This window comes from Antechinus flavipes, chromosome 3 (genome assembly GCF_016432865.1).
Source record: "Antechinus flavipes isolate AdamAnt ecotype Samford, QLD, Australia chromosome 3, AdamAnt_v2, whole genome shotgun sequence".
NCBI classification, from domain to species: Eukaryota; Metazoa; Chordata; class Mammalia; order Dasyuromorphia; family Dasyuridae; genus Antechinus; species Antechinus flavipes.
The window spans coordinates 216,717,117-216,736,836 of NC_067400.1; the positions used below are offsets into that span (position 1 = coordinate 216,717,117).

General features: G+C 32.9%; 1 protein-coding gene and 1 long non-coding RNA gene across 3 annotated transcripts in view; both read left to right on the forward strand.

Moving 5' to 3' along the window:
• The window catches only part of PUDP (pseudouridine 5'-phosphatase), a 168,323-nt gene that overhangs the window by 6,653 nt on the left and 141,950 nt on the right, over nt 1–19,720 (forward strand). The window lies entirely within an intron of this gene.
• Nucleotides 11,867–17,652, forward strand: LOC127553664 (uncharacterized). The gene is made up of 2 exons (XR_007951797.1): nt 11,867–12,017; nt 14,335–17,652. It is a non-coding gene; the product is annotated as an uncharacterized LOC127553664 (long non-coding RNA).

The window sequence follows — 19,720 nt, forward strand, 5'->3', positions numbered from 1 at the left end:
TAAGTGTTTGATAAATGTTTGTTGAAGCCCTAATGAGACAGTGAAAAGATCTCTAAACTAGGAGCCAGGAGATTAAGTTTTAAATTCTTCTTCTGCTGCTCATTAGCTCTATGACCTTAAGCAATTCATTTAGCTGTTTTGATGATGGTGTTTGAATTGTAGAACTTCTAAGTTCCCCTATATTCTTGAAATTTTGTGGTCTGTCAAAAATTTGTTCAATTCAAAGTATTAAATGAATAAAATTAGAAAGCTGAGTGACATGGAAAGTGAGGGAAAAAGTGATCTGGACAAAAATAATCTTAAAATTGAGCATCAGTGACAAAAAAACTTTGTAAATTTGATAAACTTTACTCTTTTGGAGATTGTTTTCAAGTGTCCTATAGTCCTTTCTTGACTAAAGTTGCTTAATGTATGTAATGTAATAATTACAAATAATTACTAAGGCTTAGAATTTTTAAATATATATATATATACATTACATATATATATATACATATATAAATAAACTTAAATTTTGTCAAACTAATTAAACTTAAATTGCTATTCAGTAGACCTCCATGTTGCTATTGATTTTCTTTCCAGATTTCTCTTTTTTCTTCTGCATATTGTAATTTTATTATTAGGAATTTTTACTAAGTAAACCTGGTATTATCCTGAGGGAACTAAGCGCTGATCATCCTTTCTTCCTTCCTGGGTATTGAGATATCCAGTTTGGGTTTTGGTGTTGCCTCTGAAAGAATTCAGGCTCAAACAGTCTCCAACCAAGTAAAGTTATTTTAATGAAATTTATACACTCAATGGGCCAACCTCCCAGTAGGAGTCAGCTACCCAGCAAAGCAAAACAAGGATTTTCATAGAATAAATGTTGCTGATTACATCACAAGATGTATAAATTTTGAGGGTAAAGGAAGAGTTTGCTAACATGGGAAAGTCCTAAAGCTTTAATGGAACTGTGTCTGCAATTACTCAGAATGTATATAGAAAAACCCATGTAAGGGAGTATTAGTATGTGGTAGTTATATTATAATTAGCCTGACTTCATTATAAGTTCACCCAAAGGAAAACAAAGAAGCAAAGTAAGTAGATACCATGTAGGGAAAAGATTAAAGTTTGTGGTCTACATCTTGTTGGTGCTACTTTCTTATTGTTTCATTTCTGTGGTATGTTTTGTGGTAGCTACCAGGTAAATGACTTGGTGATTACTGAATATGCTGGTCTGCTCATTGTTCTAATGAGACCCATGAATAATGATTTCTGTGGGACTTAGGCTGGGGGCAAATTTGGGCTGAGGGCTACAATCAGAATCCCATCATGGGCACCTCGTCCTTTGTTTAACTGATGCCCATTATTTTTCTAAGTATTTTTATTTTGGAATCTTTGATGTTTTTCTTTAATTGATTGAAGCAAATCATAATATTTATTAATATTAATTTTTCTATTTTAGTATTACATTTTTCATAGCAATACTGTTACAAAAAAAGAAGAAAGTAACTTTATGAAATATACTATTCATAGTGATGAGGTGTAAATGATGACACTAGTGGTCCAGAATTGGGGTGGGGTGACCCTCTGGTCACACAGGTCCAATGCAAAAGAATTTGTAAATCCAAAAAGTCTGTATGGTAAAAGGGATTTTTATTGACACTGAGAAGCCAGCTTTGATAGGAATACAGACTTCTTAGTGGCAAGTTCTTGTCAGGGAAATGACAAAGGTTAACACTGAGAAGAGTATCTTCACAGTGGGCAAAAGTGCTAGCAAGCAACTTTGCCAAGAAAAGAGCTTCCTTGACAAAGCATAATCCTGTTTCAGACTTCTGCAAAGATTTGGGGTTCAGAATTGTCTTTTATTAGCAGTCTGAGGTGGGCTTTCATTCAAAATTGAATGAGATTCCTTCAATGTTGTCACTGCCCAAGGCTTAGATCTCCAATTGAATAAAATTATTTAACTGGGAGTTTGAAGGCTTTTCCCTTGAGTCTGGGAATTCCCTGAAGGGGATTTGGCCACCCCTAAAACATCTTCAATGGAGGGTAATTTGACAAAGATCTCTGATTGAATGAAGCCACTTAATTTGGGAGTTTGAAGGCTTTTCCCAGGGGAGAGTCTGAGACCCTGAATCTCCCTTATTTTAACAGATTAAAGGGGATATAGTTTCAAGGTTCACCCCCATCAATAGTATTATTAGTTATATGCAATATCCAGGCTGTTTTTCAGCTTTAATTTTTAGACGTTTTGGTCAGGTGTTTTAATAGATTACCTAGGAGTATAATAAAAAAAACTCCTTATACTATACATAGGACAGAACTTTATACAGAACTTTTAAACTAGTAGGCCTTGGAATTAATTGTAGGAAACATTTTTAAAAAGTCAAAAGAGACCATTTCATTGCTTTTCCTTTCTGCCTTTGTATCATTGCTGAGTTGTCAGTCCACTGTGCTTGTTTGGTTATAGTCTGGAAGATTTGAGTTCAAATCCTCTTTCAAATATTTAGTAGTTATGGGACCTTGGACAACTCTATTAACCTTTCTCAGCCTCAGATTCATCATTTGTAAAAGGGGAATTGGGGCTGGAGAGCAATTTGGAACTATACTCAAAAAGTTATTAAATTATGCATACCCTTTGATCTAGAAATGTTACTACTGGGCTTATATCCCAAAGAGATCTTAAAGAAGGGAAAGGGACCTGTATGTGCAAGAATTTTTGTGGCAGCCCTCTTTGCAGTGGCTAGAAACTGGAAATTGAGTGCATGCCCACAAATTGGAGAATGGCTGAGTAAATTGTGGTATATGAATGTTTTGGAATTTTATTATTCTGTAAGAAATGACTAGTAGGATGAATACAGAGAGGATTGGAGACTTAACATGAACTGATGCTAAGTGAAATGAGCAGAACTAGGAAATCATTATATACTTCAGCAACAATACTATATGAGGATCAATTCTGATAGAAGTGGCTATCTTCGTCAATGAGAGGATCCAAATCAGTTTCAGTTGATCAGTGATGAACAGAACCACCCAGCAAAAGAACACTGGGAAATGAATGTGGACCACAACATAGCATTTACACTCTTTCTGTTGTTGTTTGCTTGCATTTTTGTTTTTCTTCTCAGGTTTTTTTTTTAACCTTCTTTCTAAATCCTATTTTTCTTGTGCAATAAGATAATTGTATAAATATGTATACATATATTGTATTTAACATATACTTTAACATGCTTAATATGTATGGGACTGCCTGCCATGGGAGGGGTTGCAGGGAAGAAGGGGAAAAAGTTAGAACAGAAGTTTTTGCAAGGTTCAATGTTGAAAAATTACGTATGCATATGTTTTGTCAATAAAAAGCAATTTAAAAAAATAAAACAAAAAAAAGGCGGGGGGGATTGGGAGCAACTTGATGGCTCAGTAGAATGCTAGGCCTGGCACTCAGAGAAAGCCCTGACTTCAAATATAGCCTCAGACATTTACGAGCTATGTGACCCTGGCCAAGACCCTGTTTGTCTCAATTTTCTCATCTCTAAAAGTGAGCTGGAGAAGGAAATGTCAAACCAATAATCTTTGCCAAGAAATACCCAAAAGGAATCATAAAGAGTCAAACATGACTGAAAAACAATGCAACAACAAAAAAATTGGAAATAATAGTGCCCAAATCACAGAGTTGTGATTTATAATTAAATAATAAAATACTTTGTAAATCTTAAAGCACTTTGAGTGCTAGCTAGCATTGTCATCATAACTTCTATATTAATTCACCTGTTGATTGACAGCTAACCAGAGACAAAATGTAAGAATGCTTTCTAATTTAGTACAAGAACCATTTGCACCTTCAGACTATTGCTGAGCAACATCCCCACTACCACTGGGGGAAAAATTCCACATGTAGTTTTGGTTTTTCTAAATATGTTGGTGTTATTAGAGCTTGGTAAAATATATATAATATGAAATAAATTTTTCTTAATAATTAATGTGGATACTACTTAACAATGATTCCCATGATTGCAAAGAAGGGCTATCAAAAGAGCACTGTATTTGAGGTCAGAGAGCTTCAGTTAAAATCCTCCCTCCATTACTGATGAATTGTATACATCAGACAAAACCCTTTGGTTTACACCTGAGATGAATGGATTAGATGCCCTCTCAAATCCTTTCTAGCTCTAAATTTATCTTTTATTACCTAAATAATGAAAGATTATGGAAAGATACCAAAAGAAGTGGAAATGTGATGCTGCTATATTTAATATTTGAGAAATCTTAAAAGGAGAAGAGTTGGGGAGGGGGAAAATATTTTAAGTTTCCACAGTTGTAAAAAAAAAAAAAAAAAAAAAAAACAACAACCTCCAAACCTATAGAAGAGTAAACTTGATGTTAATTCGTAGAGATAATCTTTAAAACATCATTAAGTAATGGGTTTTGTTCTTGTGGATAAGAATGTCAGTATCGAGAGATAGCTCTCTAGGAGATTTGGGAGAGGGATGAATGCAGGGAGAATTTAGGCTATTTACATGTATTAAGAAATATTAATACAGTTAATTAAAAAACATAATGTCTGGGCTGTGTGTCATGCAGACTTTTGCCAAATTTCTTGTTTTGGTTAATTTAGTTGGATTGATAGGCCAGAGAAATACTGTAAGCAGTGTTTCTCCATTTTTAGCAAGGAATATGACATTTTTCTGGATAAGATGGCAAAATGTGGGCTGAATACAGGTAACCACCAATTTATCATTGAATTGAATTGAATGGTTAATTATAACTATCTTACTGCTTATTAACACTTTAAATAGTTTTGGATTTGCAGTCAAAGAATCTTGACTACCCCTTACTACTTGTGCGACCTGGGAGTAAATCACTTAATCTTCCTGGACCTATTTTCCTCATCTTTAAAGCAAAGAATTTTCTTTTCTTTTTATTTATTTGCTTTTTTAAAATAATAGCTTTTTATTTTCAAAATATAAGATAGATTTCAACATTCATTCTTCCAAAACCCTGTGTTCAAAATTTTTCTCTCCCCTTTCCCTCTCTCCCTCCTCTATATAGCAAGTAATCCAATATATATTTAACATTTGCAATTCTTCTATACATATTTCCACATTTATGCTGCACAAGAAAATCAGATCAAAAAGGAAAAAAAAATGAGAAAGAAAATAAAAAGCAAGCAAATAACAATAAAAAAGTGAAATACTATGTTGTGATCCATATTCAATCTCCACAATCCTTTTTCTGAATGCAGATGGCTCTCTCCATCACAAGTCTATTAGAATTGGTCTGAATAATCCCGTTGTTGAAAAGAACTACATCCATCAGAATTGGTAATCTTATAATCTTGTTGGAAAGCAAAGAATTATGATTAAAGAACTTCAGGAACCTTTTTCAATCCTCAGTCTGTATAATCCTTTGATTCTATGAAGTAGGAACATGTTTGTCAATATAATTAGTACTATAAATGTTACTTAAGTGTTAAAGATGACCTGGAAAAGTTTTCTCTGTTTTTTGTTTTTGTTTTTTACACAAAAGCTTATTTAACTGTGACTCTAATATATAACTCACTTGCCTTCTTAGTTTTGGGATCAGGAACCACATGCAACAGAAGAGATTAGGAAGAGCAATTTATATTTCTCTCTCATAAGGCATGGGATTTAGTAAAATTTTTAAATGGGTGGATTTTTTTTCAACCTTTCCTCTTTTCAGCAACCACTTCCTTCTTCCTAGTGCCCCTAAATCCCCGATGTTGCACATTGCCAACATGAAAACGTTTCAAAATTACCAGTCATGCCTTTAGTCCAAATGGAAGGTTATGGTAATTGATCTCATGTACTGAGAAAGATAGAATCTGATTGAAGTCATTTTAATATGTATGTGAGTCATAATCTGTTTCATTGAACCTACTAGATGCATTTGTGTTTTTTGAAGCAAACCCAAACTGTTTGTTAACCCAAACTGGTTTCTTATTCTTGGAATTTCAAGCAGGGTAAATAATTTGCATTGAGAAAGCACAAGCAATGTTAAGGAAATTATTTCTAGACATAAGGCATACAAGAAGATTATTGATGCCTGGTATTCTGTTGATAGGGTTAGCAATTTTAAACATTTTGGTAAGTCAGTTAACAACTTTTTGTTATGTACTATTCAGAAAAAATGCAAACATGTCAAACTATTATCAAAAAACTCCCATTCTAATGGTGAAGATTGGTGCAATTTCTTTTCTTGATACTTTTTTCCCTTCCATTTCTGAATCTACAATATTCTTTGAAAGCTCTGTTTACTTTGTCTTCTTCTTTCTTCTTCCCTAAGTCGATTTCTCTGACAGTAGAAGCAGGGTCTCTAGATTAGGAAGTAGGCTTAAATGATCCATTGTGTGAAGTTTCCATAAATTGGTATTTGCAAGTCACAGTTTTTCAGATCAATTTATAGGTTATATGGATATCCTCAGTGATGATAATATTGGAAGTACGGTTGATAAAGTAAAATAGTTCCTCTATCTGTCTTCAATATTTTTATCAGTTTTTTCTTTTTTCTTTTTTTAAGGAGGTCATGCTTATGGAACTTATAATTTGATAACATATCCAGTTCATAAATTTCTCTATTTTGAACTTGAAATCCTGTAGTATTACATTTTGTATCTCCCTCATTATTTAGTATGGTTTCCTTGCATAAAAATGGCACTGAATCCATGTGTATTGAATTTAATTGGTAGGGATTTCTGGCATGATGCTAGAATCAAGATTCAAAGTTATCTTAATAGGCTTAAGCAGTAAGTCTACAGAAAGAAAAAAATATTTTTGTTAAGAGTCAAAAGCAGCATAATAGTGAGGGAAAAGTGGGATGTGAAGATATAGATAATCCAATTTTGAATTCCAGCTCTGTGTACTAGGTTTTTGACCTTCAGCAAATCACTTAAATTTAGAGCTAAAGAAGAACTTAGAAGTCATCTAGAACAGCCCTCTTATTTTATAAATCAAGCAACTGAGGAAATAGATAAAATAATTTGTCCAGCTTCATAGGGTTATCAAGTAGCACAACAAAAAGTCATACCTAAGTCTTTGGACTCATATATAGCTCTTTTTTATCACTCCTCTGTATGAAGATATCATTTTATTCATCTGTAAGATCAAATGGTTGAAATTTTTTAGGTTATGGCAAATTCAAAATCTTATAATCTTAGTATATATTTATTAAATGCTTGTTGATTGATCATTTCTATGAAATATAAAATCTTTTATTTAGGTTCATTTATTTAACATATAATAAATGGTGGAATATGGCCTGCATTTATAGTGATGAGGATGATAGTTGAAATCCACTACATGTATTCTTCTGACCTTCCTTTTGCTTTTATCGTTTTTATGGCATAAGGGAACAAGATGAGAGTGATGAAGTTTGGATTTGGGGGACCACAATGAAATTAGGGTTTCTGGTGGTCAGGGAGTTTAAATGAGGTGTAGTGGCAGGTTCGAGCTTCAGGGAACCAAATGGAGGGGTTTGTCTCCCCTGTAACCTCTTAGGATTTGGTGCAAGGGTAGGGAGTTTTGGGGATTCCCTTCTGGTGGCACAGAGGTTCTCCGTAAAAGGAATTTACAGACCCAAAAATCTTAATTGATAAAAGAGATTTATTATGGGGATTGGAAGTAAGGTTAAAGTCTGCTTAGGGAAATAGGTGATAAAGAAAGGATGGCACTGGAAAGTGGGCAGATCTATGGAAAATGGAGTTTTGCACTGAGAATGCAGTTCTCAGTGAGCAAAAAGACCTGGTAGTAAAGGGAACTGCCAAGGTCCATCTGCAAAGACCTTAGTTGATGGAAGCTCATTATATTACTTGTCTTAGTGGGAGTTGGGAAACCTGAGCAGTTCATCAGAATGGGGTTTGGGAGAGCCCAAGTTGGCTCAGATCTGCTGGGGGCTGGGACAAGTACAGATCTCCTATTGGCATTCAAAGGGATGCTTTTTACCAGGATTTGTGATCAAAGGCCCTGGCTTCCTGAACTGATAATTGCAGTAGCCAGGAGGGGCTGGGAATCAGAAAGGAATCACAAATCATTAGGAAATACAGTTTCTTAAAGGGACCACAATCCCCTTCAAGAGGACTTTTAGACTTCCTTCCCCTCTAAATCCATGATTTGAAATATCTATTATACATGGCATTGTGCTAGGTATGGAAAGATAAAATAAAAAAAAACAATCTCAAGGAGTTTGTTTTACCTACAGGATAAATATTTGTCTCGATGAATAAGTACAATATAATTTGAAGAGGAAGAAAGCACTAATATTTAGAAGGATACAAAAGACCTTCCCCAAATAGGTAGTGTTTCAATTCTCTTGAAGTTAAGGATTCACAAAATCATAATGAATCCCCAAAAGGAACACATATTCCAGGCTTATGGAAGGAATAGCCTTTTCAAAGGTAGAGTGACAGGAAATGGAATTCTGAATTTGGGGAAACAGCAAATAGCTTTCTTTGACTGGAATATAGAGCACACAGAGGGAAGAAGCCTCAGCGTTTGATTGTGAGGGTCTTTAAATTTCAAAGTCAAGAAATTGCATTCTATCCAAAGAGTAACTGGAGGCCACTGAAAATTCTAGTGTAAGAAGTAACTTGATCAGCTCTATGATTTAGGAAGATTATATTGGCAGTTGTGTGGAAAATGAATGCAGAGGTAAAATATCACCAGGGTTTCTTGAACTTTTTCCACTTGCAACCCTTTTTCTGTCAAAATATTTTTATGTAACACCAAGTATATAGGTATATAAAAGAGACACACAAATCAAACATTTACTGATAATAAATCATAATTTTTCAATGCCCACATTCAGTTATAAAATTCCATATAGGTATGCAAAATACAGTTTAGGAGGTTGGGGTCTAAATAGATATTAATGAGGTGGTGGACAAGAAGGTCAATGACCTTGTAAATTGAGGAAAGGGGGGGTAGATTGAACAGATACTGAGCCGGAATTAACAAAACTTGTAAACTGATTAGATACTAAATATGACTGAAGATGATTTTTCAACAAAAATAGGGAACTTTTTTTTTTTTATCAAGTGGTTTATAGAAAAAGATAATTCTGTTTTGGACATATAGATTAGAAATGCCCATGAGACTTCTAGCTGGAGGAACCAGCAGAGTTGGTGATGTGTGACTTTTGTACAAGAGAAGATGAAGATTTCTCTATATATTTAGAAGTCATTCTAATTAGAGAGGTTAATTGAACTTATGAGAGCTAATGACCCTCTAGAGAGAGGGCAAAAATAGAGAAGAGAATCCAACACAGAACCTTGAAAGGGTTTGGTTAGGAACATGAAAGGAATGATGATTAGGAAAAGATATAAAAGGAGTGGGGAGACTAGAGATCTAGGATATAAAGCACTCTTGAAGAGCTTAGCCGCAGTGGTTCTCAAACTTTTGTTTTCAGTATCTTTATCCTATTAAAAATTATTGAGGATCTCGCCAAAGCGTTTTTGTTTATCTGGATTATATTTATAGACATTCACTATATTGGAAATAAAAACTATTTTTGAATTTGTAAACCCTCTAAAAGGGTTTCAGAAGTCTCCAGGATTCTCTAGACCATACTTTGAGAACCACTGGTTAGGATGAAGAAACTATACAGGAGTGGGGTGCTAAACTGTTAAAAGCTTCATTCAAAGAATGAGGAGAACTGAGGAAATGCTCACCAATTAGGCAATTAAGAGATCCTTTAAGAACCTTGGAGAGAGTAGTTTTACTCCAGTGATTGGGGCAGAAGCTAGATTCTGAAGGAATTGCAAATTGAGTGAGAGTTGAGGAAATGGAGGTAATGAGTATAGATAGCTTTTTCTAAGAGTATGTATGGGAAAAGGAAGGGAGAGATGAAATAATGTCTGGAGAGGATATAAAATCTTGAGGATAAAAAAAATCTAGGATTTGTAGTGAACAGATGCTCAGTATAAATATACTTTATCATGGCACCCCAAAAAGCTACTATGATTTCAGAATCTATTAGGAGAGGGGTATAGTATCTAAAAGGAGGGCAATGGTAGGCCTCCTGTACTCTGTCTTAGTCAGCCTATGACTGGATTATTCCATTCTGGTTGCTACATTTTACATAGGACATTGTAAAGCTAGAGCATGACTAGAGAAGAGTAACAAGGGAATTGAGGCCATATATGGAGATTGCTTGATGGGACTAAAAATATAAGAGAAAATTTATTGGGGATCTATAGCTATAGCTATCTATATCTATTATAGATAATAGCTATCTATAAATACTTGAAGGTCTGTCATGTAGAATAGAAATTAGAGTTCTGCATAGCTTAAGAAGGCAAAATTAAGTACAACGGGTAGAAGTTGAAGTGAGGCACATTTAATTTAAAGAAAGAACAACTTTATCAAAGCTGTATGAAATTGACTTCGGAAATGGTCTAATGATGGGGCTCTTCAAGTAAAGATTAGATAACCATTTGGTAATGTATTTCTGATCAATTTTATTGGGTTGACTAAATAACTTTCATGACCCGTTCACATGTTGAGATTCTATGATTCTTGCATATGAAAATACAATAGGTTTTCATGAAACATTTACCTAAACCCTCTAAAAATCAAATTATATCTGATGCCAGTGCCATTGTGGGATTATCAGTTTATATATGTTTATTGTAAGCTATATGAAATAGTATCTCCTTTTATTTTCTTTATAACTCTAAAACTTTGAGAGATGTGCCTGGATTTATATAGGGTTTCATGCTTATAGAAAGTTATCTTAAATTTTCTTAAAGAGCTCACAGAATGACAAATGTCATATTCGTAATTTTTTATCATAGGTTTCATTATAAAAATAAGAACTTCAAAATGAAAAGTGCAGCAGTTCACAAAACACGTATCATCCGTCCTAGGTTGCAGTATTTGAGGTCACTGATGGATCTAGATGTAACATGAGATTTATGTGTGTTTTTGTGGAGAAGTGGTATTTTAAAAGAATATTTCCTTAGGGTACAGGTTCTTGTATTTCCTCTATTTGTAATGCTGCCCTAAAGGAACTTTGTATTGATGACCCAACAATGTTCTTGATCAGCATCTTTTAGAATTGTGTGATTCAAAAACAGTGGGCATTTAAGTTTGGACTTTCCATGCAGTTTATGAGTTTTGGTGTCTTAAAGAGGTATCTTGAAAAAAAAGTTATCTCTTTGAGTTAAAGAATTACTGGATAGACTTGTTCTTTATTTTTTTCCTTTTTTAAAAGCAGCATCTAGAGTTCAGCACCTTTCTTGTTAAACCAGTCATGCTGCCTTCACAGTAAGAGCATCTTTATTATATTCTATCTTTAAAAGTCACCCACTCATTATTTTAGCAATGCAGGTATCCATCTTTTAGAAACTTTCAAGATGTTTCAACTGAACTTTCTGTAGCCATATGGCTAAATCAAGCTTGGTTAGGTAAATTCATAAGTCACATACTTATAATGGGTTAAGGAGAAAATGAGGAATATTCAGGATAACCTTTTGAAGTTGATATTATGGAGAACTACCATGTTTTTTTATAAAATGTGTCACTGTTAAAACTAGATTACTGGTCTAGGACAATAGTCTCAAAGATTTTTTGATTAATTACCCGTATCAGTAATTTTTTTTTTCCTGGAAAATATGGGGGAAAGGAGAAGTAGATGTCTTTGCTTATTGTCTCCTATGTAGCTACTACCCTTTGGAATTGAGAGAGCTTCAACTTGAGAGGGAAGGCAGTTGAGTGAAAAAAGTGTTAGACCTAAATAAGTGAAAGGTAATATAGTTCTACTGGGGAAAACTATTATGAGTGGCTAGCATGAAGAGGGTGGGATAGGATTTATCTCTCTTTTGGAGAGCATTGTAACTCATTAATCAGACTCCATTGCCTTTCTCATTTAGTCAAAAGGAAGATGTAGGAGCATATTCAAGTTGTTAACTGAGGTTTACTAAGCAATGGAACTCTGATTATCTTCTTGTTAAGAAAATGCTGTTTGAAGAGAAGGCAAATAGTGTTTAATGTCTTGGAAGACTGTACAGCTAGGTAACCATCATCAAGGTAGGTTTAAGTTTAAAATGAGAGATCTCTTTAAGGTTAGATTAGAATATAATAAATATAAGGGATAGCATAATATAATGGATGGGATACCTTATTTATATTAGAGAACCCATTCTTAGAACTTAGATACTTAAAAGCTGTGTGATTCTAAACAAGTCACTTAATCTTTCTGGGCAGCCATCCTTTTAGGCAGCTAGATAACATAGTGTGTAAAATGGTGGACTTGAATCAAGAAGACCCAGATTCAAATCCTGTCTCAAACTTGCTAGCTTTGTAACTGTGGGCAAGTTAGTAACTTCTCTAGGCTTCACAGATCATAAGTTATAATGATCTGTTGAGATATTTATGAAGCATTTAGCCAGTATCTGGCACATAGTATATGCTATATAAATGCCTATTGCCTTCTACTTTTTTCTCCCCTTGCCTCATTTCCACATCTGTTAAATAAGTGTTGAACTTAATGATCTCTACAGTTTCTTCCAGTTCAAAATCTATGATCCTGTGATATAGACACACCATTGATTATTTCTTGATGTGTATGTCATATATCTGTTTTCTTCTTTGGAGGCCTTCAATTTCTACATCTATAAAAATCTTGGTGGTAGATTAGGTGATGTCTATGACCTCTTAGTTCTAAGTCTTTGATGCTTGTCCAGCCTCCTCATTTTACAGATGAGGAAAATAAGATTCAAGTTAACTGAAATGACTTGTAAAAATCAATACAGATAGTTAAAGTCTATACAAATTAAATATTCTTTTTTAAAATAAGAAATCATTTTTACTAATAGTTTTTCTAAATTTGAATGTCAGAATTTGTTTTTTATTGAAGAACATGACTTTTGAATTTATTTCTGTTATCCTAGTAATTTTAATAAATTGAACTATCCAAAATGATAATGATAACAATTATGAATTTTAATAAAGAGATGATTTTGAAAAATTGAATTATCACTTTTTAGGATACATTATTTATAAAGTTTTGGTTTTTTTTTAAATATACAGTAGGTATTTAATGTGTTGAGTTAAACTTATTTAATGAGACTTGCCAGTGTACAGAAAACTTAACCTAGAGAATAATTAAAGACTTTGGAAACTATAGACACTTTTTAACATAAAAGAATACCATTTATAAAATTACTACTTTAGTGCCTTTAATGGTTACTAAGTAACCTGAAAGAATTTATCAAACTGCCATTTATATACTTGCAGAGAATGTTTTACAAATTACGAAGGTATTTAAAGTAACCAGGTTAAGTTCATGAAAATTATATCTTTATAATTATCCCATTTATGTGATTTAAACAGTTGTTTGTGGAGAATAGGGGATAATCTGGAAGTATGTATAATACATCTTAAGTATATCTTCACATCAACCTAATATGTTTATTCTACTTTGAGAGATATATAATATTTTGTAAAAACAATTATAAAGTAAATTGCTAATGGAGATCCATCCTCTCAGAGTTTTTATTATTCAACTTAGCCAAGTTTAATAATCAAGAATTTAGCTAATTTAAGGAAATAAAATCTATAATACAAACAATATTGGTACAATACATGGGTATTGCCTTGAGATTAATATCAATCCACTGAGTCCTCCATCCTCCTTTGTTGTTAGTTTTTGCAAGTTATACTATTCTCTAATAAGAAACAGATCTCAGCTGATGTATATTGACTTATAAAACCATGAATTAACATTGCTATATTTTCATCTGTTTTATTAAATATTTCCCTGTTACATTTTAATCTGATTATGACACTTTGTGAATTACTTGAACCTGTGAGTCAGAGTTTGACACCCTGGCCAAACTGATTATTCCTCCCTTTTTCCTCTTCTACTTTTTTTTTTTTTTAAATTTTTGAGCCCATGACATAATTGTTAAAATGATCCAGGCATGTAGAAGTGCCTGTGTTCCAAAATCCACCATCTATTTGTATAATCTTAACCATTGCGTATCCATTGTATCAATGCTTATACACCAGTGTTCTACTTTAGTCAACTGCTCCTTCCCTACACCTGTTATATATTTTACCATCATTTTCACCACCCAAGATTATAATTAAAAAAAAAAGATGAAAGGCAGTAAAATATTCTATGTAGATTTTTATTATCTACCAAATTCCCTTTAGATAGTGATTTAAGTGTCTGCTGTATAATAGTTGATAATCAAAGCCTTTTGACTGATTGATTTCACTGTTGTAATTATATTCATTGAATAGCATAGAACTTAAATACTTAAAGGGAATGTTAATCAAATCATGAAGAGAAATAGATAGCAAAACTGTAATTCTTAAGATTTCTGTGGTTTTCTTTCAGACCTAATCAAATTAGATCAGATCTAACAAAACAAAAACAACCACCACCACCACAAAAGCAAGAAAGAGGAAACAGTCAAAGGAATTTCCACTCTGGACATAAATTTGTCTAAAAGAAAGAAAAGTTTAAAAATAAATGGCAATTTTTAAAAAGAAAAGAAGGATGAAGAAGAGACCCTTTTCCTTGGACCTCTCAGCCTTTGTACATGATTCCATCTTTATTGTTTTCTCCCATAATTTGCTAATTGAACTAACTTCTCCTTATTCTTCATTCTATCCTTATCCAATGATAGCTTCTCTACTCCTTCCAAACATATCTAAATCTTGCCTATTTTTATGTATTATCAGAGATAGATTTAATCTTAACAATCATCATACTATATTTCTCCTCTCTCCAAACTTTAAATCCATCCGAATCTAAAATCCTTTTAGCCTCAGTCTCATTTTAAAATCATGTTCTTTTATTTTTTCAAACTCTGGCATCTGACTTCATTATTTAACTAACCTTCCTCCATCAATCCAGAGCACCTTTTCACTATGTGGTTAAAAGATTATTATTTTCTTAGTGTCACACAATTGGTGGGGAACACATCTTCTGATTCCAAGGTAAATCCAGCAAAATATTCTATGCAGATTTTTATTATCTACCAACTTCCCTTTAGACAGTAATTTAAGTGTCTAGTATATAATAATTGATAATCAAAGCCTGTTGGTTGCTTGATTTCAGTGTTGTAATTATATGCTTTGAATAGCAGTGATTTATACATAGCCAAATTCAACGCATTTTCTCAGGCCTTATGCTTCTTGGCATTTTTTCATCACTTCACCTCTCTTCCTAGAAATTCTCCATGGGTTGTTTTTGTTTGTTTTGTTTTAGGTGTTGTTGGTTTGTTTGTTTGTGGTGACAGTATTCTATCTTGATTCTTTTCTTATCTGTGTGGCTGTTTTTTTTGTCAGATCATGATCCTTTTCCTGCCCTCCTTTGTGTAGGTATATACTAGAGCTCTCTTCAAGACCTTCTTCTTTCTCTTGAGGATTTCATCATATTCTGTGAATCCAGTTGTCAATTACATGCAGGTAATTCCCAGTTATATGTATCTAGCTTCAGTTTCTTAAATACTAAGTCCTATTCAATAACTGACTTTTAGATATTTTCATGATAGACCCATGGACACCTTAAAGTTCACAGAATTTGTTTTCTTTCTTCCCAAATTCTCTACTTTTTGTTAACTTCCCTATTTTGGTTAAAGGTGTAATCCATCTTTTCAGTTACTCAGATTCCCACCCTCAAGAGTCATTCTTGACTAACTCTTCTCTTGGTTCATTTTTTACCCCTCTCATCCAAAATTATGTTTTGCCATTTGGCTCTTTGTTTTCACTCACATTACCCTCCCTTACTTCTCCACTACCATTTATGCCCTCATCACTTCTTTCTAGGATTATTGCCTTCTAAATGGCTCTTTGGCCTCCTTCTTTCCACTTATCTTCAGTGCAGTAGCTAGATTGACATTCCTAAATCAATCATATAATTCCCATGTTTAGCAAACTCTGTGAATTCCTCTCTTGAATAAAATAGACTCCTCTATTTGACTTTTTAAAGCCCTTCATCATCTAGCTTCATTTTATATTTTCAAGTTTATTTTACACTTCTTAATGTGTTGTATTTCAGAACCAGTTACTCTTCCCTGTATATGACATTACTTTTACACTCTTCCTGCCTTTACCTAAACTATCTCCCAAGATGGGAATTGTGTACTTCTTCAACTCTGTTTAGTAGAATTCCTAGCTTCCTTCAAAACTCAGCTCAAGTCCTCAAATTGTAGTGCTCTTACATTACCTCTATTTTTTATTTCTTCTTTCTGTGTACATATTGTCACACACCTTTTCTCCCACACTGTACCCTCAAGTACCATGAAGGCAGAAACTGTTTTGTTTTTCTCTTTGAATTCCTAGCACTTTACACAGTATTTAGCACATAGTAGGCACTCAATAAATATTTGTTGATGAGTGAAAATGAATTGCCTCTGAACTTGTCATGCCAGACTAACTATATTTGCTTTTTGGTAGGACTAAATAGATTGCTAAATCACATAAATTCCAGAAAATTCCATCCTTGTAAAAGAGATTTTGTGGATTATTTAATCTGTCTCATTTAAGTAATCTCCCCAACTTTTCTGACAAGTGATCATAAAGCCCACATTATCAAAGAGTGCATTATTTCACAAAGCTGTCTACTTTTATCCATTAATCCTAATTCCTTTTCTTGATCTACACAGAATAAGCCTAATTCCCTTTCTATATTACAATTCTTCAAAATCTGATACCCTAAGTTTTCTTTAGGCTAAATGCTTCCCAATTCCTTCAGACAAAATAACCTCCTAGTTTCCTTCCTATTTCAGCATTTCTATAATTCAGTTATTCTGTGGCAGAAAGATTATATGGCTCATACTTGCACTGATGCTGCCACCACTCTGGTGCCTTTATTATATCACCTCATGCTTTTGTTATAACTATAGCTGTCTTGCACTGATGCTACCACCACTCTGGTGCCTTTATTATATCACCTCATGCTTTTATTATAACTATAGTCGTCTGGTATATTTGGCTCCTTCAAGTCTCTTCCCATTCAATTTTCTAGTCAGCCTCACCTCCCTACTCAGTAAACTTCTGTGGCTTCCTGTTTTGGATTTTGTTTAATATTTGTTACATACAAATGGTAATGCCTAATTTGGACAAAATGATGGTTTACATTAGTCACACTTTGTGATGCTAATGAGGAACAAGTTCTTTTTCTTTTGTAATAAAGAAAAAAAGTATCTAAGCTACTATGGTCATTTTTTTGTTTATTTAATGTAGTCTTACATAATCATCATCATTTAATGTAATCAATTATTTATAGAGTGGTTTAATGGAATGTTGTTGTTTGATTTCATCAAATGTTTTCCTCCATAGTCCTACCTGTCTTCTTTAATGTGTTATTATGGCACATTTTAAAAATTATAATAAGTTCAAATTTATTTTTGTGGTTTTTTTTAAGATCATCATGTTACTTAATATAATTAGAGATAACTTTTTAAGAAATTATTACTCCTTACTTTCATTTGTTAGGAATTTGGTTAAGATTTTGCAAAGATTTATGTTTGGTTCTGATTTGGTTATGATAATTTGGTTATAATTATACAAAGATTTATGTAAATGCTTTGCTTTTTGTACCTCAGTCAGGCCTAACAGCCTGAAAACACCTATTTATAAAATGTATTCCACTTATATGTTGTTGGAGTTCATACAGACTTTAATAAACTTTTTGCTTTTTACCATACCATATTCTCAAAGACATTTTTATTTTTAAAAATTTATACAAAACATGTTAGCAAATACTCTTAATTATTTTCATGATCTAACTTAAAATAATGCAGTTAGGTTTGTTATGACTATATTGTAAAACTTTGGGAATATTTATAGCTGCAGTTTTTATGTATAGACACTATGGTTATCTTTATTATAATGTATATTTATTCAAGATGGAATTCAAGGAATAATTATAAAAACAAAAATTAAATTTGATTTTTTAAAATCTATTTTCTATGTATGAAATTTCAAGTTAGAATTACCTATCTATTACAAATAGGTTTTAAAATACTACACACATTTTACAAACTTCTTAGTTTATGTATATGTTTTTAAAATCAGTATGTAAGTACAAGTTATTGATACCTTTATTAACATAGGAATTAATGCTATTGAAAGAATGACCTTCCCATCTTCTATCTGTAAAATCACTAGATTATTGCAGGGTTCAATCATCAGTTCTTCTAAGCCCATTGATACCCATTGCTAGAATAGGTGACATACATAGAAAGGAGATATATATGTATGTGTGTAAATTATAAATAATGTATATGTATACACATACATGCACAATTATATACTCGTATATATATGTATATATATACACACATATACATACATTCATACATTTTATATCAATACAACCATATTCTCTTTTTTTAAAAAAGAATCATCTATTAATGATCCCCCAGAGAACCTTTTCACTTTAAAAAATTACTGTGACACAAGAGAGCTGAAAAAGGGAAATATGAAATTAATAGGTAGGAGAAGAAGAAATACATGAGAGACTAAATTTCTGTTATTTCTATTGGTTAAAAAATGATTTTAAAGACTAAATAATGCAATAAATAGGAATCATCATCCATCCTGGGTCATCTGCTTTTTATTCTTTATCTTTTGGGTAAATTCATCGGCACACAAATTTTTAGTCTTTCCATATTTCCTAGATGCAATAATGTATTACAGTTTCTATTATGTAAGAAATTGTGTATCTTACACCTACCTTAAATTTAGAAAAATAGACATCTTTTCCTTCCTTTCTTTATACTTCCTTACTTCTAAAAGGTATCACTGTTAATAACAGTTGCCCGTTTAAAAATACTTCACAGTCAAGATTAGCCTCATTTATCCTTTAAAACTTACATTAAGTCTTTCTTCCACACAGCCACATACCTCTTTGTCATTGTTAGAACTTTTGGAACTTCTTGTCTTCCACGTTCAGATAAGAGCCTTATTTCACACTCCTCTTTCTCTCTATGGGGCCATATTCTACCCCACATACACTATTTCTCTTCTATAAAGTATGCCTTAAATCTCATATCCTTCATAATTAGAAGCATGAGAAGAGTAAAACCTTTTAACTGGGAATATGTGGGTGGGTGTAGGATGAAGGCTCCCTTAAATGCTGCAGTAATGGGACAGCTGTCCCTTTGGTTGTTAAGGAAGGGTGGGGCTAAGTAGATAAGATTTAGTTATGTTGTCTCTTGAAAAGATAGCCAGAACTCTTCAGAGTATCTATGTGAAAATTCAATATGAAGCATAGCATAGTGAAGCATTTCTAATTTTATTTATTCTTTTAATTAATATTGAATAGCTGTCTTGTATATAGCATGATTAAGCTTACCAAAAAAACAAAAAAACAAAAAACCTATTTTCTTATCATATATCAAATTTGTTGTACTTTGGTTAGATTGCATGTTTGAATGAAAAAGTTGCTAAATTCTTATAGTGAATGTATCAGGTACTCTGTTATATACTGGGGATTCAAAGATAAAAAGAAGGCGGAGTATAACCTCAAAAAACTTAGATTTATGTGGAAGAGACAACATCCTTTGTGACCAGGAGGAAAGGAATTTTAGTTTAGGAAGTATCCAGAATAGAGAGAGGCCATAGGTCAGTTGATTATTAAAGTAGTATTGATTTGATCATAACTCTTAGAGGAAGATATAGAAGGTAGAAGTGGGGAATACATACATGGCAACAGAGATAATAGCAAGTTATATGGGGTAAGAGAACATGAAGCATGGTGTAGGGCAAAC